Genomic DNA, 26,326 nt, shown 5'->3' with positions numbered 1-26,326 from the left:
TGTTCCTGCAAGGCACCTTTGGTGTTTCAGCTCCAGCCAGAGAAACACAGTCTTGAGTAGGAAGGAAAAGTGTGCTCCCACAGCCAGAGGGGAGTGGCCTTCAAATGACAGAATTCCCCACCCCTGGTCTCTGATTGGCTCATCCTCATGCATATTAGGACTCCAGTTTGATCAGTCCAAGAGGCACTGTCCTGGTTGGTCAGAATGGAGCAGTTCTGATTGGTGGGGAAAGAAGCTGATGAGGGATACAGCTGTGCAGCTCTGACTGGGTGGGGAAAGCCTCATTTCTTGTTTGAAATAGGATTTCAGGAACTCCTTTTACAGGGCTGGCTCAGATGGCAGGACCACAGTGCAGGCAGGGCAGGCCTCTCCCTGAATGAATCTGTAGAAATGGCTGTTAGTCTCTCTGTGTGTTTTTTAAATTTGATTTCAGTTAGCCACCTGGAGCCCTTTTCATTAGGCCTCTTCTTTCTCAGGGGCCTTAGACAGGGCATGTCAAAGCCCACCACATATAACAACAATATTTGGATTCTTGGTATGTTTTATTTAGTCGGTAGGTGGTGTCCCCATCAAAGAGAGTGAATACAGTGACAGAAGTATAAGGCGGATGATAATTCATTTGAGTGTTGACTTATTGCATTTGAGTTGTACATGGCCATCCAAGGCAAGATGGTACAAGACGTTTTCTGTGTGTTTGATCTTTGTTGGGGCCTGGGATTGACAAATGAGTGTAGCATATGGGAAGGGGAGGGGTTTATAATCTCTCAGGGGAAACAAATATATAAAAATTCAACTATAATTTGGGAAGAAAGTACTCTTTGGAATCTAGAAAGAGTAAATTCATCATAGGAACCTGTCACCAAGTTCCTGGTACTGTTTCAGGAGAAATAAAATCTGGTTCTAGATTTTTGATGAGTCTGCTAATCTATTCCGTGGGCATTATTAAATGCTTTTTGTGCATACAGTACTCAGTTTCTTAGCTATTTGGTTATAACATTCCTGGAACAGAGAATGGCAACTCATGAATCTTGATAACTCAATTGTATTCTCTAAGGCTATTTCTACCTCCTTTTGTACTAATCCCACAATTAACTAGTACAGTCATCCCTTACCATATTGCAGCTCACTTTTCACAGTCTCACTGTATTGCAGAATTTTAAATTGTAAATATCTAATTTTGTATCGTGGATTTTTCATTATATCATGAGATTTTGCGGTATATAGGTATTTTTATATATTTATTATTTTAGTTATTTTTACAGTAAAATAAGCATTTTCTAGCCCAAAAATTAAAACAATATAAAAATATTAATTAAAACATATTAAAAGAATATTAAATAGAACATAGTGTACAGCTGATGAGTAGACAAAGACTTACATGTATGGAAAACACAGCTACAGTGGCTTCTGCTAGAGCTAGTTGGCCCATGTGAGAGTGTACATGGCACACTATTGGCTGATGGATGGGAGGCGACCAACCAGAGCACTGTGTTCTGTGTATATAAATAATAAAATAAATGCTGTGTAAGGTCGCTACTTCGCGGATTTTTGTCTATCATGAGGGGTTCTGGAACCTATCCTCCCTATCCCCACAACAGACAAGGGACCACTGTATTCTGCACTCCTGCAGTTTGTACTCCCAAAAGAATATGCCCAGAAGAAGGGCGTGGGCAATGTGAATGAACTCCTTATCCCTCATGCCAGGCGTGGTGACCAGTGCACAGTCATGCTGGCTTATAAATCAGTCTTCTGTCAGGTAGGAGAGCCGGAATCAATTCCTCACAGCCTGCACACCTATGGTGGAGCTGATGGAATTGATTTTATGATCCTGTCCAGTGGAGCCCCTGGCTCTGCAAGGGCTATGGTTGCCCATTTTCCCAGGGCTACCAGCCAGGGAACTCTGCCTAAAATGGATAATTGACCTCTTGTAATTACAAACATCACTGCAGAACATTCTAAATTCCAAATTGTTCTTTTAATATTGATACCTTTGCACTGATACAATTTCAAAGGAAGAAGGTGTTACAGGTTGAATTTAACTCCCCCCCTCAGTATGTTGAAGTCCTAACTCCTGTTACCTGTGGATGAGATTTAACTTGAAAATAGAGTCTTTGCAGAGGTAATCAAGTTATGATGAGGTCATTAGGGTGCATGTTAATCCAGTGTGACTGATGCCCTTATAAGAAGAGAGAAATTTGAATAAAGTCACACAGGAAACAGTGTGTGAAGATGCAGAGACAGGGAAGACAGCTTTGTGAAGATGAAGAAATTGGAGGTTTGCTACACAAGCAAGGACTGCCAGGGCTACCCACTGACCAGAGATGGGAAGAGGCAAGGAAGGACCCTCCTGTAGGTCGAACACCCCCCACAACCCCAGTTTATGGCATTTCTTAAAGCAGCCTTAGGAAAAGAATTCAAAAGTTTATGCTTAGCTTTCAAAATGGATTTAGAGTTCATTTAAAGTTAAAATTGGATTTAGAGTTTATTTGTTGTTGTTTTTCTCCAAATGTGTCTTCTCAGGAAAGAAAAAGTTAAAGTTAAATCTTAAACGTTATCTCCTGTGACTTTGAATCAGGACTGTTCCTTGCTGAGTGGGATATAATCCAACATCAGACAGTTCAGAAAAGGAGCCATGATCCGGGATTTGATGACCTAGAAATGTAAAATAACAATTCATTAAATCTCAGAAGCTTTACTCAAAAATTATCTGGAAGCAAAGCACCAATAGGTTAAGGGTTACTAACGTTTTTTTATTGTTGTTCTAAATTGTTGATTGTGCCAAGATAAACAGGAAGTATTTTTCGTTACATATTTTATTCCTTTTTCTGATTATACCCCTTCTTTCCAAAGTATACTTCATTCTAAATACTCTCATACTGCTGCCTTTAAATAATTGAAAAGTCCTGCTCACTGAATATTGTTAAAGCCATATATGATAGGAATAGATGATGAATCACCAATTTTCAGGTATTTGTTTCAGATTCAACAGAAAAGAATTGACACATTTGATGATCTCATTAATGCTGATATGCTGATATACATATGGTTTTGGGGAGGGTAGGTCTGTGTATATGTGAGTACAAGTTACATACCCTTTCAGGAGGCCACCAAATATTATCTGAGCCTGTCTGTGATCTATATGGGCTGAATAACTGTCCATTAATAGATGTAGCTCTCCTTTGACTGGGACAAAGAAGTCAGCAAGAAATCACACATTGAACTTTAACATGGGCTATGTCTCTCTTATTTATGATTTAAAATTTGGGCTTTCAGTTTGAAAGCATGTTGGTTGATCTTCCCTTCTTTTATTTTGGATGGTTCATTCTTGAACTTTAAGTAGCATATATATATATATATAAAATCTCAAGCAAAAAAAAAAAGTTGGGAATGAACATGCAATTAGAGGCTTAATTGCCTTTTGATGAGGCTGAGGATTGTGGAGTTAGGGCATGTGACTGGGGATCCTTCAGTTACATAGAGCTTTGCAAAGAAGGCTGTGGTTCAGCAGGACCACCAGATCCTTGTCCATCCTTTGATCCAGCGCTGTCATGCTGTGAAGGCCCCACAGGAGAGGTGAGCATTGTGGGAAGGGCTTGAGGCACGCCTGCTTCTACTGGAATGGCAGGCAAGTGGAGGGTGGTGGAGATGAAGAGACGGCAGAGGGGAGAAAGGAAAATGAAGGGGGCAGACAGGAGGTGCACTTGGAAAGACAAAACAATTGCTAGTTAATGACCATATTTTGCGGGACAGAACCGCAAAGAAAACCCTTCAAATGGCAATAAAGGTCTTCACTGCCACAAGGTTTGTACAGGGCTCCTGTGCCTACACAGATTTGACAGCCTGACTTTGAAGTGTCTAAAACTTGAAGGGAGGAAGGCAGAGAGGGAGCAGCTGGGTGTGGGATGCTGCATGGTTTGGAGGGGGAGTCAGGAGAGAGGGTCAAGAGAAAATGACTGCCGTGGTCACTCCCGGCCCGATTACCGGTTACGGATGGATTGGGAGAGGCAGGAGGAACGGCATCTATTTAAAGACGGCAATTAAGAAAATATGTCTAAGTAGAGGGAAGATGGCAGTTCCGGTTCTGGCTGTTGATGTGTCTGATGGAGCAAGACTGATTCACCTACAAACTGACACCACTGCATTAATGTGGCTGAAAATAGCAGTTCTCAGCGCCCTGATGGAGCTGCGGTGGAGAGTACCTGCTCACCTGTGGGCTTGCGCATGGAGATTATTTCCCTTCGACTGCAAATCATTTCTATCTGGTTTCTCCCAAGGCTGTTGAATCACTGCCTTCCACTGTCTGCTAAATGAACGTTTAAACACCAATTTGTTGTTTGGAGTTTGGACCTCTGTTCATTGGGTGATAGTGAGGTATATTAACCTTCGTTTTTGAAATGCCGTCTTGTATTTTGTGTGGGGTTTTTTTTTTTTAATGCCAAGTGTAATTGCAGTGATTTGCCCAATTGCTTTCATGCACATGTAGCGAGACAGGGTTATGATACTGGAATACACGAGTCAGTGAGCAAAATTAAGCCTTCATCATCTGAGTCTGTGACTGTAGCTCAATTATAAGGGGAAAAAAATTGCAGGTGGGAAATTTTTGATTCTGAACTTAAAGAGACCTTGCCTCACACAGACATAGTCTAAATATATCGTATTACATCAAAACTATTGAATGTAGTTGTGCTTCTTCTGCACTTTCTTTCACCAATTCTGCTGAATATCAAGGCTGCTGGGTGTAGAGAAATGCCTCCCCTTGTAGTTTTAAATTAAAACACTTTTCCATTTTTTTACTCAGAGGATAACACCCCTGTATGTTTCTTGTCCTGAGAGAGGTAAGACACGTGTACAATTTAATGGCAAAAGGAAGAGGCAGAATTCATTAGAGGACGGCGACTCCCTGCCTTCCACTTACTGTGAGTTAGGCTCCACCGATGAATCTTCCTGGACATCTCCCTAGGTTCCATCCCGGAGCCAGATCCTCCTGGCGATGTCTGTAATTGGGCATTATGATAGGGGGTCCTGATAGTCTGTGAGGGAAGAGCACCGACCAAGGTGCTGATGATAAAGTAAGGCTTGCAGAAGGGATCCTGCTGAACCAGTGCTCCAGGATGACATGTGCGAGTGCAGGGAAAGGCAGACGCTGTGAGCTGGTCAATCAAATCAAGGCAACTAGCTGGTATTTCATGTGCTCTTTCCATCCCCATCGTACATGTCAAGATAAGGGTGGTTTCATTTCACTAGAAGAACGAGTCCAACACAGATTTATGAATGTGATGAGATGAAATGACAAAACACGTACTTACCATTTGGGGATGTTTAAAAGCTCCGAGAAGTTTCTGTAGTTCAGGTTTGATCTCTCTAGTAATTGGAAGGAATACCAGATGTGCAGCACCCTTATGGGCAATTAATGGAAAACATTACACGCGTGAATTGATGAACAGAGGAGAGGAGCAGTATAGGTGCCAGTATAAATACAACATATGCGTATGAAAAAAATAACACAGATTGGGGAAGAGTGAGATTCAATAGAGGTCCCCTTCTGCTACTGCAAACCGGAGGTTATATATGCGCTGATATCCAGACAAAACCGGGCTGTTGTAAACATTAATGGGGGCTATTTTATTTCTCTACTTATATTGCCTGGACTAAAATTTGGATGTCACTATACGGTTAATATTAGAGCTAATATTAAAAGGCATATCATCAATATAAAATTAATATCAACAGGTATAAACATACAGGGACCCAAAATGCAGAGAATAGACCACGTATGAGAAAGACATGAGAAAAACAGCGTTTTGAACTTAAATCCTAGCGCAGACAAGTTTTACCAGACAGATAGACATGATAGATGTCACCAGGGTTGAGTCGTAAGTCTGCCGATGTTGGCTAACACTAGACAGCAGGTTTAGAGGCTTGGTCTTATTCCTTTAGATTTCTTTTTGCTTCTCCTTAAGAGATGAGTTCAGAAGGGAGACCAGCGGCCTTTCTCAAACTCTCTACACAGGTGAGCTATTTGTATGGAAGTGTCCATCCAGTCTTGTGCATTTTCTGGACCTATCTTGCTTTTTCGTCTCTCACTTACTAATTCAGTACTATTTACTCACTCATTTATTCATGATAACAATGACCATTTACTCCATGAACACCCTGTGTCATTGGACTTTATTGCATTACTTTTAACCTATACTGGATCACTTTTGTTAAGTTATTTTCTCTGCTTCAGTTTCCTTGTCTGCCCAATAGAGATAACAGCATCTATCTCAAAGGGTTCAGTGAAGATTGAGTGAGTTAATCCACAGGATGCACTTACCCTTGATAAACACCCAGTATATCCTAGCTGCTACTAATTTTCGATCAAATGTTCCCATGAATTGGCTCAGGATCATCATCACTGGAGGCTAATGCTTAGGTTAGCAGGAACAGTTATAGTTTGACCTGATCATTCAAATATCAGAACAAATAATAGTCTACCTGAAAGCTTCTGATGAAAGTAGACAACTTTTGCAGTTGGAGCAATCTGTATTTTTAATGTCAGTCATTCCAATTTCTGGCTATGCTGTTGGCACTGGTATTTTAACTCCCTATGCCCCATTTTCCTCTCTTTTAAAGGTGGATACTCTTTCTTCCTAGGGCTGCTTTATGGAAATAAGGTCACCTGCTCTGTCCAGCATTTGTCCTGGTGTTCCAACACCCAGTCAGCCACTGAACCCCAGTCCCCTGCCCTCTGCTGCCTGTCTTCTTAGTTATTTGTTAGAAAATTCACTGACCAGTCTGTCATTTCTAAATAATAAAAAGCCAGGTAGTCTAGATAACTTCAAAGTGATTACTAGCCTTCTCTGGAATAAGACAATTTTTCTAGCCAAAATTTTAGGTCCAAAACTTAACCATTTTTATAAGATAGGAGGGGAAAAACTGGTAAATGATAGAAAAAAAAATTTTCCCTTTTTCTTTCTATTGATAAACAATCGGATCATTTTGTTTTCTTGTTCCTGGAAATTTTTGTGGCTTTTAATTAATAGATTTCAGTTTGGAGCAGTTTAGAGCTCAAATAAAAAATTAGAAGGGAGTATAGAGAATTTGTTCCCTTGTATCCCTTCCCAACATTCTTTACCTTTAACATTCTGCATTAGTGTAGTACATTTGTTACAATCAATGAACCAACAATGACACATCATTATCAACCAAAGTCCAGAGTTTACATTAGGATTCACTTCATTCCTTGGGCTCTCACAAATGTATAAGGACATGCATCCACCGTTATGTAGCATACAGAATAATTTTGCTGCCCTATAAATCCCATGTTCCATGTATTTATCCTCCCTCCCCCTCAACCCTGGCAACTACTGACTATTTTACTGTCCCCATAGTTTTGCCTTTTGCAGAATATCTTATAGTCAAAATTGCACAGCACGTAGCCTTTTCAGATGAGGCTTGATAGCTCATTTCTTTTGCACTGAATAATATTCCATTCTTATAGATATAACAGTTTATCTAACCATTTACCTATTGAAGAACATTTGAATGCTTCCAAGTTTTAGCAATTATCAATGAAGCTGCTATAAACATTTGTGTGCAGGTTTTTGTGTGTACATAATTTTTCAGCTCATTTGGGTAAATACCAAGGACCGAGATAACTGGACCTCATACTAAGACTAAGCTTGGTTTTGTAAGAGCCTGCCAAACTGTCTTTCAAAATGGTTGTATCGCTTGGCAGTTCCTCCAGCAATGAATAAGGATATGAGTTCTTGTTGCTACACATCCTCGTCAGTATTTGGTATTGTCAGTGTTCTAAATTTTAGTCATTCTAATAGTGGTATTTAGTTGTCTTGATTTGCAACTGCATTTCTAATAAGGAATATTGTTAAATATCTATTCATACTTCTATTTTCCATCTGTATATCTTATTTGGTGAGATATCTGATCTTTTGCCAATTTTTAAGTTGGGTTGTTCATGTCTTATTGCTGAGTTTTAAGAGTTCTTTCTAAATTTGGGAAAGTAATCCTTTATGAGATATGGTTTTCTGCACATGTGTTTTCCCACGTTGTGTCTTGTCTAGTCATTCTCTTGGTGGGTCATGGAACTTTCAAAAGTAATTTTCTGTTCTTCAGAACAGAAACAAAAGTGGAAAAGGGTAACTTTTTATCTTAAATAAAGTTACTTTTAATCTTACCTCAAATTATCTTAAGTGTTAAAGAAGAGCCTGAGATTCTTCTTTTTCTTAATCCTTCTGCCCTTTGGGCTACACTTCATCCTAGGAGCTCTAGCTTCCAAGGTGGTAAATCTAGGAAAGGCTGCTTATAGCCACTACGAGTATTCAGATAAGTTCTCTTTGTGTGTTTTCCTATAAGGGAATTTGGTCCCACCCTGCCTCTTACTGGGAAGGAGTACCAACAAATACCACCTTTCCTAGGGCTGCCTACCTTCTTATCTATTACCAAGACTGGGGGAAATCAGGACTGATAAGAGAAGTCTCCTGTAATAGTGGAGTAAGAGGTAAGGTAAGAGAATTATCTTCTTATCAGACGAGTGGACGATGGAGAATTAAGACACTGGCAGCCATTTTTGGCAGTGCTCTGCCTGTACTTTGTCAGGGGCTCTCCTGCTCTCTGGAATAACTTGGAACAAAGAGCAAGGGAGGACAGATCAGGTGGGTGTTGGACGGGTTGCAGAAGCAACCGCAGGTGCCGTTGGCACCCTCGCCCATTTTGCATTTTCTCTTTGTCGCTGTTGCTGTTCACTGGGGGCTCTTTCACTACCTGCGCTCAAAGGAAACTGTCACCACCACACTCAGCCTGGCAGACTGAAAGTTCAGGAGATAACAAACCCTTCCTGGCGTGGAATGCACCAGGAAATGTGTTTGAAAATAAAGTTGTTAATGACAATTGTCATCAAAAACTTGCTCTTTCCAGTTTCCAGGCCAAAAAGAGCTTGTTGTGTATCGAAATTCCAAATGGTTGGCTGACTGTGTGACCGACAAGCAAGCATATTTAAGCACGTACAAGCACACATGAAAGCGCACCTTGGCATCTAATTACCTATCCCCAACCTCCCAGAGTCAGACAGGCTGACAGTGAGTGGAGCTGCTGCAGACACAGTCGCCGTCTCTCTGAGTGTTTGTGGAGACTGCCCCTTGGAGAGCATGAACAAATCATCAAAAATCAAAAACAGGCCCTGGCCGGTTGGCTCAGCGGTAGAGCGTCGGCCTGGCATGCGGGGAACCCGGGTTCGATTCCCAGCCGGGGCACATAGGAGAAGCGCCCATTTGCTTCTCCACCACCCCCCCTCCTTCCTCTCTGTCTCTCTCTTCCCCTCCTTCAGCCAAGGCTCCATTGGAGCAAAGATGGCCCGGGCGCTGGGGATGGCTCCTTGGCCTCTGCCCCAGGCGCTAGAGTGGCTCTGGTTGCGGCAGAGCGACGCCCCAGAGGGGCAGAGCATCGCCCTGTGGTGGGCAGAGCGTCGCCCCTGGTGGGCGTGCCGGGTGGATCCCGGTCGGGCGCATGCGGGAGTCTGACTGTCTCTCCCCGTTTCCAGCTTCAGAAAAATACACACACACACACACACACACACACACACACACACACACAATCAAAAATAGACAAAAAACCCAAGTGCTTCAGGAGGTAGTGGGTTTAGATAGAGACAAAAAAAAAGGAGGGGGGGGATAACCTAAAAAAGGAAAACAACAGGAGCAATTCCTGGGAGGTGACCCAGTGGCCCACAGGCACTGTCCTTCCCACTGGCCCTCCATCCTAGCTCACAGGTGCATTTCCTCCTCTGCCTGAACTTCTCACTCTGTTAAACTAACTGCAGTCTACCAATTAGCAATGCATTTAGGTTAATAAGCTTCCTCCAGGATGGCTAAAGGGCTGAGAGGGATTCAGACATTGGTGTCAATTTGTTTAATTGGAGTTGTTCTCTCCAAACCTCTTTTCCAAATGGCGAGCTAAAATCATCCTTGAACGCTGTGGAAGAAGAAAGAAACCACCGTTTATTGAGAGCCTAATATATATAATAGGCTTATTATATTATATATATTATAAACTTTAGCTCATTATAAACTTTAGCTCATTAACTTTCACAATCATTTTTCTAAGTATGTATTATGATCTCATTTTACTGTTGAGAAAATGACTTGTCCAGTGACACTTGTCAAATAGAGGAGGTAGCATTAAAATTCAGGTGTGTCCTCCTAGTCATCGCTAGGAGTTTTAATGGAGAGAGAGATGAGGGGGTCAGTTTTGAAGTACTTAGGTAAGCAGAGTTGAGCTATTGGTTGTGGTTAACCTTAGATCGCTTGGTATCTAGAGATCCATATATGGTCAAAGTCATTTATTCATCCATTTGCTAAGTAAATGTGTTTTAAATTAGACTACACACAAGGTATTTTTTAAATTGTTGGGGATTTGGCATTGAATAAAGTAGGCAGGTCACGACTGTCATAGCATTTATGGTCTAATAAGGGGAGACAGGCAATAATCAAGTATATAACTAATTTAAAAGGTAACATCAACTACTGATAAATGCAGTGGAGATTAGACAAAATAGTGATGTGGTCAAGACCGACGGAGGTGGGATGAATTCCTCCTTCAGATTCTGATTCAGAGGAGCCTCTTTGATCTGAGACATAAAAGACAGGGGTCTGTTCCTATCACAGATCTACAGGAAGAGCCCTCCAGACACAGGGACGGGGGTGCCCTGGCTTTAGGCAGATGGAGCCCACTGAAGGCGAGGGGAGCACGGTGAGCAAGGTAATATGAGAGTGAGGCTCCACAAACACAGGGGGTGTTTGATGTGGGTTTTTTTCCTAAGAAGTTGAAAACCATTGGAAGATTTTTTTGAAGTTAAATGTTACCTGATTTTCCAGATTAGAAAGGTTGCATCTGGGTAGGAAATGGTGCACAGAGGTAAGTGAAAGTAATAGACCGGTTTTGCCATTGCAATGTCCAAGTGGGGCCCCCAGATAGGCGTGGCCTGGGAAGAGCGGCTGAGGAGACAGGACAAAATGGCCAGATTCTAGCAAAGTGCTGGAGCTGGAACGGGCATAGGCATCGGATGGACTGGCTGTGGAAACAGGAGGGAGAAAATCAAGGGTGATGACTGGGATTTTACCTGGAATAGCTGCATGAATGGTAGTTGCATTCAGTGAGAAAATGAACATTAGAGAGGGAGGACTAGTTCTTCCTAAGGGGGTGGGTGATGGTGCAGAAAGCAAGATTTTAGGTAAACTTGGTGGTTCCTGTTAGACATCCAAATGGGGAGGTCCCGTAAGCAGTGGGTATTTAGGGCTGAGACTTAAGTTGGGGAGTCCCTGGCATTCAAAACTTTTGCAAACAGTACCAATGAGATCAGCGTGGGAAGAATGCAGTAGAGAGGAGCTTCAGGACTTAATGCTCAGACAGGCCAACAACTCGTCCAACAGGAGGCGGGGGTCAACAGGGGACCCAGAGTGGGAGCCATCAGTGAGGCAGCAGGCCAACTGGAAGAAAGCGTGTGTCACCAGGCTCACAGGGTGCTTTTTAAAAGGAAGAGAGTGGTCATCTGTGTGGAATGCTGCTCTCCTGTCACGGAACAAACAGCTGCAACAACAGAGAAGTAGTGACTTGCAGGAGCAATCACCAAGGAGTGGTGGAGGAGAAAGGCTGACAAGGTGTGTTCAAGAGAAAATGGATTGAGAGTACATGGAGACCAAGAGTACATAAAATGATTGTGTGATTTTTTTTTTTTTTTTTTGCTGCGAGACAGAACAATGAATTGAGGTGGTAATGGAGAGAGCTGTGAGTTAAAGGGGAAGCTCTGCTTGTTTTGCTGGTTTCTGTATGAGGCACGATACCCTAAAGAAGGTTTGGATGCCGATGGGCATGATCTAGTAGGGAGTACATAGTAGTGATGCAGACAAGAGGCGAGGACCCCAGTCATGAAGTCCTTGAGGAGGCAGGAAGGAAAGCTGGCATCTACGGCATAGGGGCTAGGAGGGGTTGGCCACTGATACTGGCTGAGACACAACATCTCTTTCAACCGGTGGAGGGAAGAGAGCGCAGACACAGAGGCTCCTGGTTTTGTAAATATACTGATGGGAAAAAAGGTTGCTCCCCATGTAAGTGCCTCTGTGATCTCAGCATCTTCTGAAGGAAGGTTCTGCTGGGAAGGAGGGCTGGCAGGGTATGTGCAGGTGTGAGAGTTTGGGGGACCTGGGGGGAAATGGTAGGAGACAGGCTGAGCAAGGGAGCAAAGTCACTAAGGAAGCACAGCAGAGACCAGACAGAGGCGGGTGCCCATCTAAATCCTGAATGTAAGGTACAGATAATTGGCACAGCATATAATTTACAAAGCAGTACATTCAGAGATTAGAAACTGACAACTTACACACATTGTCATATGTATAATAATAACGAACATTCATCGAGTGCACTTGGCATGTGTAATTTCATTCAGTCCTTTCAATTTCATGAAAGGACACTATTAAAGTCTTCATTGATTAATGAGGTGGTTGAGACTTGGAGAAGGGTCGTGAACTACAGAAAGGCCCAAAGCTAAGAACTTAGGCAGGGTAGTACAAGCCGAGTACTTCATCCAAACACCATGTCTCACACCTCCATGCTGAGCTGCCTCCTTAGAATGCAGTTGGGCTGTTCCTGGGTGAGGGCTGTACCTGGTCAGGAACATATATATACATGTGGTCCCTTTACATTATTAAACATCTCGATGGTGAACCAGAAATAACATTAGGGAAAGAGAAGAACTTGGTTTTCGTTTTTGTCTGTTTCCCTCCACTGTCAGTGATCTGGGACTTAGGGTCACTAGCAAAGGGAGGAGGCCTACTGGGCCATTGGAACTGCTTTTGCATGGGACAGCACATGTATACATAACCTGCTCTTGTATCCTCTGTTCAAGATGAAAAGGCTTTCTCTTACGTTTTTCCTTATAGTCCATTCACTGCCTCATGACTCCCAATTCCTCAGGGAATGTCTCAAATCTGCCAGGTGTCTCTAAGAGCAGGATTTTACATGCATTGCTACAAACTGTTCATGTTATTTACAAATGGTAGGGAGAAATATGGAACCATTTCTTCAGGTGGGGGAATTTAGAAGTACCATTGACTCTGGTGGGGATGGCTGGGACAGGGGTAGGGGAGACCCCTGAGATGACAAAGGGCTGAGGTGTCCCCGGCTACTGTGCGGCTTTGAGCAGGCTCTCCTGATTGCCCAAGCTGGAGAAAGCAGCTCTGCATACCATCTGTATAGTATTAGCTCTAGTGCAGTCCCAGGGACCAGCACAGAATCCAATCACGAAGTCTCTGGCCACACCCTGAGCCAGGAGTGCAAGCCTGGGGCTAGAAAGTACGCAAGGAAAGGTGAATAAAAGACAAGTCTCCGTTTGTTTACTCTGCATTGTAATAATTGGCTGATTATGTTCCATTTTTATTCGGTTTCACTGGCAATCAGATAGAGAGCTGTAATATCCACTGACACCTTGTAATTACCATTAATTTCTTCCCTTTTCTCTGCACAGTCAGGATGAAGTTGGCAGAGAAGCCATGGGAGGCTGAGTCAGACTGAAGTCAGATGCATATGCATGAGACAGGACCAGCCAGGGCTCCTAGGAGATGTTTGGTGGGAGGGGAGGGAAGGGGAGGCTAGAAAGAAGGCTAGAAGATGGAAAGAGAGGGAAAAAATACCTTGAATTGGAGACAAAGGCAAATGGAGGAAAAATGTTGAAGTCAGCACAACATCCTTGCTAGCTTAATTACCATAATGATATAAAATAGCCCAATCAGCAATCTGGGGCTAATCTTTCATGTATTACAGGTCTCTCCTTCATAGAGCTTCACAGCTTAAATGCATTTTTAATGAAGATATTCGAGAGAAGCAGATAATCTCCCCGTCTTTACAGGAAGGAATCAGAGCACATTAAATGGGCTGTGCCTCTTGCCTGTCTCTGTCCAGAGTTCTTGCTCTGACTCAGGGGAGCTGAGCAGAGAAACAGAATGGGTTTCTCTGCTTTCCTACCTCTCCTTCCAGAGGCAGGTGGGGAAGGCATGGGTAGGAATGACATCTAGGGAGACCTGTGGATGGTCCCACTGGGCTTCGCCTCTGTCTATTATGGTGCCTAAGGGATGTCTGGATCTCCTCACTAGCAATGAAAGAGAAAGGACTCTAGGGACATCACCAGCCCCATGCTGTCTCAGCTGGCGGGAGAAGCTCAGTCCATCTTGTCTATGTGATGTTAACAATCCTTGTACCACTGGAGATCATTTGAACATAAGGCTTGGACTAAAAATTTCATCTGAACTACTTACCTGTGATACTGACGCATCAGCATCTCAGCCTGCGCAAAAAAGCAGTCTAAGTTCTGACCCTGCTTCCTGACTCAGCAGCTGGGAGGACCCAGATCCAGGGACTTATCATTGTTTATGATAAGTTTAAGTGATACTCAATTAGATTGATTTGACAAGTGTAGGCTTTTTGTTCAGTGTTTTTACTGCTGTTTGATCCAGAAGTCTAAAATGGCTGGACTAAGCTTGTCATATACTAAGAATGTATAATAGGGCCCCTTCACAAGGACAAGGTGGGGGGAAGTGATGAGGGGAAGAAAGTGTCAACTACACATTGTGACTGTCCTGAAAAGGCAAGAACAGGCTAAACATCATCTCTTACATTCTATTTTTGCAAAAGCTCTAATTGTGCTATTGCTAGCATTTTCTCCTGTCACCCAACTGCCTGAAATATAACTTTACCTGTTTAGATGTGGATAGTGAATTCAGCACAGTTTCCGGAAACCTTGCCCCCATCTCCCATTAAACTCCCTGGTTTCAAATGGTACAAACTCTCTCACTGAGTTAATGTAGGGTGTGGCACTGGAAATATATTTTCTAAAGCAGAGTGCATCCATTTATCCATCTGTCAATCTTTTATGTTTCTGCTTTTTTGAAATGGGAGATTGAATGTCTGTATAGGCATCTGTAAGACTTTTGGGTGACCTAATTAGATTAACCCTCAAATAACTATGTGGAATAAAACATATTTTGCTTCTTTTTTACTTTTGTTGTTTCAGCATGATAACAAGGTAGGTAGTAAGAACTTACAGTAAAAGGGTTGCTAGGACTTGCATGTGAAAGTAGGACCCTGTCAAGAGATGATTATTGGTTCCAATTCAACACCAACAGGAATCCCCAATTTGAGGTGCAGTGAAGAAGGAAGCTTTATTCAATGCAAAACAGCTCCATTGTGATACAGCATAGCTGTAGAAGAGCTCTGGGGGCAGGCCCCTCTCTGGCTAGATACCTCTGCTCTGCTCCTCATGGTCTGATATGCTTTGTTCCCTTCCATGCTGGTCTTCTTCATGCAGTGCTGGTCTGTTCTGCTCAGCTCTAGCAGACATCTTCAGTTTCAGCTTGACCAGGCAGATGCAGTCTTCAGACTTCAGTAGAAAGTGAGAGTGTGCTCTCCTAGCCAGAAGGGAGCTGGCTTATATGGACAAGAGTCCCTGGTCTCTGACTGGTTTGTTCTTATATAAATGAGGTCTTCAAATCCTCACAGTTTGATTGGCCCAAAAAACACTCTTCTGGTTGGTCAAAACAGCTGCTCTGATTGGCTGAAGCTGTACAGTTATGATTGGATGGAAAAAGGCTCAGGTCTGTTGGTTGAAATAGAATTACTGGAACTCCTTTATAAGAGCCAGCTGAACAGGCAGAAACATATGTAGCTAGGTGGTACAGTGTTGGCTTCTTCCTAAAGTACAGATTGTGTGATAGGACCCTGTGCAAAAATGGCTACTAGGCTCTATTTTTTTTTTTCAATTTGAGCCCAGTTAAACACCAGAAGCCCTTCTTAGTGTCTTTATTTTCTCAAGGTTCAAGCCCTCACTATCTAGAATTACTGCCTGTTTTTAGTTCCTGAGAAAGCAAGATGGTGGGAAGGAAATTCATACCTTACATTTCATTATATTTCTTTCTTTGCATGAGTCATACATTCATTCAAATTTTACTGTGTACAGGCTATGTGTAACACCCTCTAACATTTTTTTTGGGGGGGATAGAATAAGAGCAGGAATACAAGCATTCAGAACTACCTCCAGACTCTGAAGATGATGTGTTACCATGTGTCATTAAAAGAACTGTGGTCCTATTACTCCTCCATTATGAACAGCATAGCAATGCCCCAGTTACAAGCATGCTTTTTTATGTAAGTTGTTTGGTGGTTATTTGGAAACAAAAATATACTTAAAATAACTTAATGATGATGTCCATTACCATATTTCTTGAAGAAAGTATAGGTAATTAAAAGTAAAAATCAAGTGCTTACAGCTCTTTTTGAATTTGTCTGGTAGGTCTTCCAGTGTTTGCCAGAAGGCCCCCCCCCAAAAAAAAAGTAAAATTCACTCAAACTAAACACTGCTATTGTAAGTACAAACATATATATATATTGTCTTCACAAAAATAATAAAATATACTACTATTTATAGCTTGCTGTTTTTTTACTTTATAAAACATGTATAGTTTTGTGTCATTGAAATATTCTTCTACCACATAATTAATAATGGGTGCCCAGAAGTGTACCATATAGCTATGCTATATTTCATTTAATGCCTGAGTAATCATTTTACTATTATAAACAAGTAGTAGCTTTATAACATCAAATCCCATTTCCCATGTTCAAGAACCCTGTTTAACACATAAATAGCTGAAATGTACAATTGTAATAAAAATTTTAGAATTGTCATTTTTGCAATCCATATTCAAAAGGCTTTCCTATTGATTAAATTATTCTACAATATGACTGTATACCTATACTTCCTCATCGTTTTGGGAATATGATGCAGAAGTAGTGACCAAGTCCTTCCTCTCTCGTAGCTTCAAGTTCTCTATCAGTTATGAACTTCATTTTGTCCAGATATAATTTTTTCATTACTCCCTTTTTGCAAAGAGATGAATGTTTTTTCAAGATGAACCCAAAATTTAACATACAGACCTCTTGTCATATAATGAAACTTCAAGTAAAATGTCTTTACTGTTTTTATCACTCTAAAATACAAACACATCTCTCTCTCCTTCATCTCCCCTTCTTTCTCTCACTACATGTTTATAATTGCTTTTTAAATACCAGTTTGCTGAGTTAAGGTCAGGAATCTGTACATATATTTTTTTCATCCTTGTTTCCTTCATGTGTCATCATGTCTGCCACAGTATGGGGACCTAATAAATATTTGTTGACTGAATGAATGAATGAACAAGTGTCAGTTTGCCAGTTTGTCGTAGCAATTTGTTATATACATCCTGTGACAATATGAGTAATATTAGTGTCCTTCCCTAAAGCTATTATTTCTCTTTAAAAAAAATTTTTTTCTCCCGTTTTCATTGCTCTATTACTTAATTCCCATAAGAACAGTTTTGCTCTTCTAAAAAAGTGCTTCAAACCTTTTTTGTTTACTTTTATTTTACTTTATTGTTTCACTTTACTTCAATAGGCAGTGGGGTAAAAAATCCAAAGGAACACAATGAAAATAGGAAAAGACTCTCTCCTACCTCTGTTTTTCAGCAACCCAGTTCCTTGCAGATGGTCTGTGTTACCACTTTTTAGGTTGGTGTATATTTCCAGAGATAGTTTAGTCATAGAAAAAATATAAGGTCTACCGGAAAGTTCTGTCCGTTTTTGGAATAAAACAAAATACAAATTTTTCTTACCGTCAATAAACTTTATTAAATAATATAATTGCCATTATTATTAATGATTTCTTGCCAGCGTGAAGGCAATTTGTATATCCCATTTTCGAAAAATGTTTTATCTTTTGATGCGAAAAATTGAACCAGTGCTTGTTTGATATCTTCTTCATTTTTGAATTTTTTGCCCTTCAAAAATTTTTGTAAGGACAAAAACAAGTGATAGTCGGAGGGTGCTAAGTCCAGGGAATATGGTGGATGTGACAGACATGCTTCTGTAGCATTTCTTCCTTGTTGAAATTCGTAAAAATTACAGTGGCGTAAATGAACTTTATCAGTAGCCATGGGTACATTATCATTTCACACGTAAGACTAACGTGAATCAACTTTGTTTTAGTTAATTTGCTATGTCAGTATGTATACATTAAGTGATAAAAATAGGGAGGCACACATGCACCAAATAAACATGTGCTTACATGTCGAAACTTGTTGTGATAGAAACAGAACTTTCCGGTAGACCTTATGTATCTTTCTCTTTATTTGTGCAAATGACAACATTGTATTACACTATTTTTTTCTCATCAGTTCTTTAATTTGCATAGTGTTCTATTGGTCTAACTTTCAGGTTGCTAATTTCATGTACAAACACATATTAAATCCACATATTGTATTAATGATTTTAAATATTGTATCTTTTAGTTCTAGAATTTCTGTTGATTCTTTTCTAATATTTTTATAATTTGTTAAAATTCTCAATTTTTCTATTCATTTCATTCATTTTTTTCTATTTTCTTTACTATACTAGTCATAGTTATTTCAAGTCTTTGTTGGCAACTTCAGTGTAAGTATCATCTGTAGGTCTGTGTCTGTGTCTTTTAATTTCTCTATTAATTACCAGCCTTATTTTCTTGTCTCTAGTTATTTTGTGATGGATTTCAGACATGGTGTATAAAGGAACCATAGAGGCTGCAGATGTTGTTTTCTTCCAGAGAAGTTTCTTATTCCCTCTGAACAAACTATCTTGCATTAAGAAAAATACTGGATGTGTGAAAAGGCAAAAAACAACAACCAAAAAAGACTGATAATCAAGGAATAAAAAGATAATAGAAATAAACCTGCATAATGATCCTTTATTTATAATTACTATGTGTATTAGTTGGAATTATCTAGAAAAACAAAATATATACTATATTATATATGTATGTATAGAGATATATATGTATATATAGAGATGTATATATACACATATACATAGGTATATACATATATAGATATATATACATATGGAGAGAGAGAGAGAGAGAGAGAGAGATTTGTTTTAAGAAATTGACACACAATTACAGAGGATGGCTAGACCAAAATCTGCAAAGTGAGCCAGTGGGAAGACACCCAAGGAAGAGCTAATGTTGAGTTCAAGGTAAAGGTGTTCTGCTGAAGAATTGCCTTTGACCTGAGGGAGGAAATTCTTTTGTTCTATTCAGACCTTCAGTTGACCGGAAGAGACCCACTCATGTGATGGAGATCAACCTGCTTTACTCAATGTCCACTGATTTCAACATTAATCTTTTAAAAAAAAAATACCCTTAAAGAAACCTCCAGAATGTTTGACCAAATATATGGACACTATAGTCTAGCCAAGTTGACCCATAAAATTAACCATTACAACATGTTTATGAAATAGAGAGGTTAAAAAAAAAGTAGATAAAACGATGGACAATTTCAGTAGAAAAATTAAAATGTATAAAATGAATCGAGAACCTGGAGGGTGCCCTGTTCTTCTTTCACACCACGAACCTGCACGTTATTTCCCTTGGCCTTACAGAAGCTTTTAACAGAGCTCCCCAGCTTCCTGCACAACACAGCAGATATTGCAGAATGAGAACTGGCCATGCATTTGAAGTGCCTGAAGGTTTCAGACTGTCATTCCAGCCTTCCTATACTGGTAAAAAACCTTGTTGCTTCTTTTTAACCTCATAGAGTTCTTCAGCCTGAACCCAGCTCAGTTTCCTGCTCAAGCTGCAAGTAGGGCGTGGTGAGAAGCGAGAAGTTGATGACCCTCTGAGTGGATTCTTTCCTCTCTGGAATTGAGATTATATTGTCTTTATGCCTGCAGCTCTCTAGTAACCTTTAAAAATATACTTTAATAGCTTTTAAAATTGTGTTAGGAGGAACATTAGTCTTATGACTATTTATCATACCCAGAAAATAAGTTTTATGTATATTTTTATTCATCTAATCAGTAATTCTTGACTATGACTGCTCATAAAAAGCATGTATATTAAACTAATAAAAAATGCTAAGTCCAGGTCACTTACCAAATCTACCCAAATTAGAATCCCCAGGTTACCTGACCAATAACTTGCAGTTTCTAATTTCTTTTCTCTATATACATCAATTCCAGGTTTAAATCTATGTCTCATCTTACCTGTTCCCCTCTTCCTGTATCCACATTCTGTGGTCTATTTTAGCAAGAAAGGAATGCTCCAATATTTAATTATTGTTAGATTTCACCCATGCTTTACATTCTCCACATTTTCTTTTTCTTTTTTTTTTTCAATGAGAGGAGGGAGGTAGAGCAGACTCCTGCATGCACCGCAATGGGGATTCACTCAGCAACCCCCCTAAGGGGTGATGCTCTGCCCATCTGGGGCATTGCTCCATTGCTCAGCAACTGAGCTCTTCTTAGCACCTGTGGTGGAGGCCATGAAGCCATCCTCAGCACCTGAGGTCAACTTGCTTCAGTCAAGCCATGGCTACAGGAGGGGAAGAGAGAGAAGAGAGAAGAGAGAATGGGTGGAGAAGCAGATGGGCACTTCTCCTGTGTGCCCTGACTGGGAACTGAATCTGGAATATCCACACACCAGGCCGATGCTCTACCATTGAGCCAACTGGCCAGGGCCTCTCCACAGTTTTGATGCACGAATCTGTTTCCTATTTCCAACTTTGCTTGGCTTCTTGGTCCTTTTCTTTTCCTTGTCCATTTATCTAACAAGCATTTATTGAATACTTTTTACAAATGTCCTTGACAACAGGTTTAAGGGAATAAAATACTGAGACATACAACTCTGTCTAGCTAAGTAGATGGCTGTTTAAGAAGTGATCACAAAATAGAGTGTTAAAAACTATTAGTTGGATATATTAGATAGAACAGGATGTGCTGGAGAGTACAATAAATCTAACTATGAGTGAGAATGAGGACATAAAAGAAAGTTTGGCAGAGAATAAAATTCTTTAGATTTATTTTAGAGCTCTCTTTTCTAGGCTTACCATTTCTACTGTTGTTTCATCTATTAATGGTTGAATCCTCTTCTCCTAGTTCTCAGCGAGGCCAAATACTGTTAGTGGGGTTCCAACCATCACAAAATATCTATTCTCAGGTTTATGCTTTCTCAATGAAAACTGCCCTTTTTCTACCTCCTTTCCTATCTCATGTGACCTTAAAATGAGTTCCACACTTGTGCTGCTATATTCTGGTCACTATTTTATCATATCTTGGTAATACATAAATTACTTTTGTTTACTTCTTTACACTAAACTTTAAAGGTTTTTTGTATATTACAAATATTCCTTGTATTGATTAATATAGACTTCTGTCATCATAAGTATTTTCTCCTGATAATCATGAGGCACCTCTTTCATTATACTTTTTTTTGTAGATTATACTTATTATCTTCTAAAATATATAAATAGTTTTATCTCACTTTCTCCATCTTTCCCCTGAAATTTAAATTCAAAGCCTTCTTGTTAAAGCTGTTATTTCCTTGAAAATTTATTATTCTGTTTCTAGGAATTATGAGATATTTTCTGCCCTTGTCATGGGATGACCTCTGTGATAACATAGGCATCTTTTTAGAAAAACAAGCCTTATATTATTTTAGTATCATCTACCTAGCCAGTTGTCTGCTTCACAGATCCCATTTTGTTTTCCAAGGACAAAAAAGAAAATATGAAAATGCCATAGATCCTTCAGTTTCCTACCTAGGACTACAGGGTCAAGTGAGATGCAAAGCAAAAGTTTTTGGAACTCTACCTAATTAAAATTATATATACTGGCTACCACTGGCTTGGTGTATTTGTTTAAATAAATATTCTCTTTTCATTGTGAGCCTTCCTCAAAAGCAAAGCAATATCCCAGCCCTGTCCCCCACCCCAGTCATTTGAGACTCCCATTGCATGCTGACATGATATTTTTTCTTTAAGATTGAATATGAAAACCTCAACCATCACATCAAGCCACAGATCAATCATAGCCACCACAGAGAGAAAATTACCATTTGGCAACATCCATCATCTTTACAAGTGCTACCCACATCTAATACCACCTGAGCCCGCATCCGTTGTTGCTGCTCACCCTTCAGTGAGTCTGAAAGTCAACTAAAGGATCTTATTCCATTTATTGGGAGAGGAGAGGAGCACAGAAATGTTTTATGAGGGGAAACTGTTACTTTCCAATCTTGGAGTCTCTTGATACCGGTTTCTGACTTCCCTATGGTGTTTATGGGATCCCTTTGCTTGTTTGCTGACTCCCTATACTTCTCTTTCCATTGCTTCACTAATTCTGAAAACAAAGATATACCAATAGATAGAGGAGTTTCTCTCTGAAGCCTAGGATGATTAAAAATGCAGGCTGCATATATGTGTTATTTCTGGGTCATAGAAATATTATAATAAAATCCTAAAACAGACTAACAACTCATTCAAGGCTCTTGAACTTGCTTGGTGATTCCCAGTTTTCTTCATTGCCTTTGAGTAGTAGCCTTGCTCCCTAAACACTTAGGTATCAGGTATTTCTTTCTGCTATGAACAAGAAGTCTGATCTGGAGTTGGGGGTAAATGCACATATATTTTTTTTTTCATTTGAAAGGTCACCTATGAGAACTGAATGAGAAATAGAACACATGATTACTGAACAGATGCAAAGGTAGAAGCACATGCACAAGTAAGAAATGCATTTGTGGTATGCTAGAACGGTCAGCAAACTATGGTCCATGGTGCCAAACCAGCCTACTTTCTGTTGTTGTATCACCCCTGAGTAAAGAATGTTTTTTACATTTTTCAATGATTGAAAAATCAAGAAAGGGATAATATTTTATAATGCATTAAAATCATATAAAATTTCAGTGCCTGCAAGTAAAGTTTTATTAGTATATATTCATTCATTTGTGTATTGTCTATGGATGCTATCAAATGACAGAACTGAGTATTCACAACAAAGACCACGTGGCCATAAAGCCTGAAGAGTTACTGCACAGCTTTTTACATACACTGTTTGCCAAGCCCTGTACTAGATCAGTACTGACCTTGGACAAACTATTAGATCATATTATACCACAATGCCATTCAAATCGAAATAAATACTACCCCACCTGATTTCTGATGATGCTTAGAACCCTCTGGGTGCTTAGTGCCATTTCTCTCTTATTTGTGCAACTATGCCAAACCCATCCATTCTCCTTCAGATCTCACCTGCCCTTACTACCTTCACACTTAGACCCGCTGACCTCATTTTCTACTCTTCAGAGAAGAAAATTAGGCCAACAGGTGTGAACAAACTGGAGCTGCCACTTTCTCTCATTCTTTGACTTGTATTTAGTAGCCATCTTAATGCTCTTCGGTAGTTCTCAGGTTAGCATCGAAGACATATCCCTCTACATTCATTTATTTATTTTTCTTCTCCAGAATTTTATTCCATCAGAAATCCTTTCCCCTCTCTATATAGCCAACCTCAACTGTTATCTATGTCATGACATATTAATATATATTTTAGAACATAATTCAAAGAATAAGAACTTTAAAAACTCTCTCAACCCCATGACCTCTTTTAACTATCATTCTTTCCTTTCCCCTCACAATGAACCTACCTGAAAGAGTACTCTTTATTCTCTTTTCTTAACTATCCCTTTTACTTCTCAACCCACAGAAATCTTAGGGAGGCATAGAAAGCATGAGATATATGGGGCAAAAGAGTCCCAGGTGGGAATGAGGAGGCAGGTACAAAAGTACTTTAAATTCCATTGCTAAGGACTTTGAACTTGATCCTAAGATTGAAGACCGTTGTTAAAATATTTCAACCTTTATCTCTTATCTGCTATTTTTTCTAATGCATTATATATTTGTGTCCTCTTGCCTCCTCCTATAATTCATAAGAAGTTCCTGACATATGACTCAGAAGGGAGGATTCCACAAATACTCATGAACCAATAGGTCAAGATGATGAGCCTTGTATTCTTCTAGAAAGACTTGAAGATCCTGGTCTGTCATCAAAAGGAAAGACATAATCTGATCATTATTTTATAAAAGTGACTCACCAAAGAATGAGGAGTTAATTTAATTTGATGAACCTAGAAGCAAAGAGATGAGGTTGAAAAGTATTAATATAGTTCAGGTGGGCAATAATGATAGCTTGGGCCAAAGGTTTCAACTTATAGCAGAGAGTTTTATGAGGCTCACTAAAACCAGGTAAGAAATGTTACTGAGTACTTTGGGGAAATCTTCTGTTTAAGTTCACAATAAAGGCTTCACAATGATCCAGTGTAACCTTTCTACTTCTAAAGCTGCCACATTCCATTTCACTCAGAGCATTTATGAGCAACTGTGCTGGTAGAAGACATGCCATTAGGACCCATCTCATCATACCAGTGAGAATTCTTGCTTCTTGTGGAGCTGCTGCCACTAGGATGCTCTATACCATTGAAGTCTGAAGTCCAAAATTTTAATTTTCCCATAATGTTCCATAGCAAATTCCCATTCCAGTGAACTCCATTAGGGCAGGCAATGAATCTAACTTATCGCTCTCCAGTGCCTAGTACATGCCACTCCAGTGACTAATATCACTTTGTGCACTGTAAACGTTCAAAAAGAATTTGAATGAAAGAAAGCGTGAAGAAACCTGTGAATGTGGAAATGACAGCTCTCATGCAGTCAACCTTTATTCATTATCTATTAAATGCATACTTTGTACTCAGAACTATTCTAGATGCTGAGGTTTGAGTGTTATGACAAACTGGCCTAAGTTTAAGGACTAGTATTTGGAGACAATCTACCAAAGAGATAACATCAGGCATAGTGAATATGGTCTTTGAAAGGTGATATTGATGCAAATATAATGAATTCCTTCAGAGAAGGGAGAGAAATGCTGGCTGCTGGAATGGGCTCTGTTTATGCTGAGGCTGAGGGCAAATAATTGTTAGAAAAGAGAATATAGGGAGGAGGAAGCAGCAGAGGTGAGAGAGCAGGTGGTGTGAACTTAGCAAACAGAAATGGCTCATTGTTGCTGGAAGGCAGAGTTTAAAGGGTCAATGGCGAGAGATGAATGTGGAGACAAAACAGATGATGAAGAATTTCTGTACCAAGGAGTCTGGACTTGACATTGAGGACTGAAAGTGGTGAGCCTTTAAAGACGTTCCCTCCAATTAAGATAGGATTCAGATAAGGGTGAGATTTAAAATAATAATTCAGAAGAGAACAGAGAGCTCCTACTGTGGTCTGTGGTGCTGTGGGCTTCTGATGATAGTGGTTGGATTTTTAGTGTATATTACAAATGAAATGACTCTGGGAGGTGGTTAGTGTCTATCCTTGTTTTCTAGAATTAAAGATGCTTTTGTAGGGTCACCTGTTAAATCAATTAAGTATCTCAATATTCTTTCTATGGGGAAATATGTCTAGGGTACTAATTGCCACCTTGAAAATGAATTCCAGAAATAATACTTAATTGTAATTCAAATGTTATTTCTAAGAATGTAAAATATTTAAATTTTTTTTAAACATATATAGATGAACATGATCTTTGACCTATATAAATTCAGAACCAAGGAAAGATAGCTAAAGAGAAACCTGTACCAAATTCATAGAAATTAAGTTCAAAATCAATCAAATTATAGAAAAGGGAACCCATATGACTAAAAAAGGGACTCTTTTATTGATATTTGTAAAAGGTTATATTAAATTAACTTGATTAATACTAAGTTAATTATTAATACTAAGCTGTCAGACCTTAGTATTTTTAGGGAGGTCTCATTTACCAAATTCCAGAGGGGCAAGGCTCCATGAAGATCCACTGTAACCCGCTTTCCACATAATTTCTGGTGTACATACTTTATGTAGATCACTATATTAAGTGCTAGGGAAACACAGAAAAGTGCTAGTGAAAATTGACTACTGCCTGCAAGGAAAGTTTAAGTCAGTGAGGGAGATACAGAGAGGAAGATAACTAATACCACAATCTTTGTAATAACAGAGTAGGAAATAAATTAGTGATGAGATAGTCGAGATCATTGTGGTTCTGAGGAGTGAGCAATTAAATTTAGCTGGAAGTGGAATATTAGCTGAGTTCTAAATCTTGGATTCACTTTTAATAAGCAGAAAAAAGGGAGAAGACCATCTGGTTTGCTACTTATCGTGCTATTGAAACTATACAGTAGAACATTTCCAATAACCTCCTAATTGCTATCTCTAATAGTCTTTCTTGAGCTTTCAGTTTATGTCCTCTTTGCAGAATTTGACTTTAAAACTTCCTCCTGTCTTCCTTGGTTTTGGTAGTGTTCATATTTTGAGGGTCAACAAAATGCTATTTCTTTGGTTGTATTTTCTTCTCGCTGTAATGTGGATCAGGAACATTAACTGCAATATATGTATCACTCCTATTCCTACCATTTCTCACCTCC

General features: G+C 39.8%; 1 protein-coding gene and 1 non-coding gene across 9 annotated transcripts in view; both read left to right on the top strand.

Annotated features, from left to right (window-relative positions):
* Window positions 1–26,326, top strand: part of OPCML (opioid binding protein/cell adhesion molecule like) — a 1,154,973-nt gene that overhangs the window by 746,110 nt on the left and 382,537 nt on the right. The window lies entirely within an intron of this gene.
* On the top strand, window positions 16,299–16,361 carry LOC136395996 (U7 small nuclear RNA). The gene has a single exon (XR_010749432.1). It is a non-coding gene; the product is annotated as a U7 small nuclear RNA (small nuclear RNA).

The sequence above is a fragment of the Saccopteryx leptura genome, chromosome 2, assembly GCF_036850995.1.
Source record: "Saccopteryx leptura isolate mSacLep1 chromosome 2, mSacLep1_pri_phased_curated, whole genome shotgun sequence".
Lineage (NCBI taxonomy): Eukaryota > Metazoa > Chordata > Mammalia > Chiroptera > Emballonuridae > Saccopteryx > Saccopteryx leptura.
The sequence above is the reverse complement of the archived record's forward strand: the minus strand, read 5'-3'. Positions and strand labels throughout refer to the sequence as shown.